The sequence below is a fragment of the Sinocyclocheilus anshuiensis genome, unplaced genomic scaffold (assembly GCF_001515605.1).
Source record: "Sinocyclocheilus anshuiensis isolate Anshui unplaced genomic scaffold, SAMN03320099.WGS_v1.1 scaffold442, whole genome shotgun sequence".
Lineage (NCBI taxonomy): Eukaryota > Metazoa > Chordata > Actinopteri > Cypriniformes > Cyprinidae > Sinocyclocheilus > Sinocyclocheilus anshuiensis.
In genome coordinates, this window is record NW_015542354.1 from 1,644,124 (window position 1) to 1,645,579 (window position 1,456).

At 38.5% G+C, this 1,456-nt stretch overlaps 1 protein-coding gene across 1 annotated transcript in view; it reads right to left on the reverse strand.

Annotated features, from left to right (window-relative positions):
* Window positions 1-1,456, reverse strand: part of LOC107691625 (steryl-sulfatase-like) — a 24,851-nt gene that overhangs the window by 6,960 nt on the left and 16,435 nt on the right. The window lies entirely within an intron of this gene.

A 1,456-nucleotide genomic window follows, 5' to 3' on the forward strand; every position in this document is an offset into this window, starting at 1 on the left:
TCTATGCTCCCTCAGCTAGGTAACTTACTGCTAGCAGTTCCAGCATTGGAACATGCTGTAGGTCCGAGCCTCCCCCCTCTCGTTTGAAGAGCTGGGTTTGTTGCTCCCTCAGCTAAGTAAATTATTGATAGGTGTTCCAGCATTGGGACATGCAGTAAGTCGAGCTCCCCTCTCATTTGAGAGCTGGGTGTTTGCCCCCCTCAGCTAGAGATTTAATCTAGACAATTAAAATGTTGTTTGAAGAGCAACACTGAGCAATATGGACTTAATATACTACTCAAATTAGTAATTATTAAGATTGTCAAAACAGTTGTTAACGTGTTACAATAACCTTCCTTAATTAACCTTAGTTAATGCATTAAGTAAGGGATAATCAATGGCTAGCCGTGTATTAAAGGATTTTAAATGCACGACGTGGAGGCAAAGAACCGCCCGACGCGAAGCGGAGTACATTTAAAATCCTTTAATGCACGTCTAGCCGTTGATTATCCCGCTTATTCCATGGTCATTTGCCAAGTTATAGACAAGTTAAAACTAGTATTGCTCTTTGCAGCACAATATTTGACCGAATGGGTAAAAATGACAGTTATTTTCGTCAGTTACGGCACGCTAGCATTCTGCCCGCTTCAAATCATACACAGAGATGAAATAGTGTGGTAAGACCACATTTATTTTAATGAATTATAGCATGTATTTCAATTAATTATCGATTGATCGTTTGAGAGAGAGAGAGAGAGAGAGAGAGAGACAGAGAGAGATGACAGTTGTGTGTACCTGCGTGCTGCATCTGCGTGTCTCTCTGTACAAACAATTACTTTAAAAACAGCGATTTTACCACCTCATTGCTGAGTAATATAATGAAGCGATCTAGTATCTAGGCTATTTTATTAATGAAAATCACGGGGAAGCGTTGACAACAAGTTTGTGTGTGTGCAGCGCAATCAACGATCTCTCTCTCTCTTGTGTGTGTGTGTGTGTGCATCAATTAAAGCAGCGCATTAATATGGAACGGTGATTAAACTGACTTGGAACTACCTGTGCATTAAACAGTTTTACAGCATACCCGCCAGCCAATCAGAATCCAGTATTCAGACAGACCATGGAATAACTAGCATTAACTAACATTGAGCAATACATTTGTTACAGTATTTATGAATCTTTGTTAATTTTTGTTAGTTAACAAAAACACCTATTCATTGTTAGTTCGTGTAAGCTCAGGTTCATTAAAGGGGTCGTATGATGCTGCTAGAAAGAACATTATTTTGAGTATTTGGTGCAATGAAATGTGTTTATGCGGTTTAAGGTTCAAAAACACATTATTTTCCACATACTGAGTATGTATTGATAGATTAATGCTTATTAAAGCAATAACGTTATTCAGTCAGATTAAGAGCAGATTTGCATTTTGATGGCCCAAGCGCCAGTCTGTCACTTTAAGACAATATATTGACACACA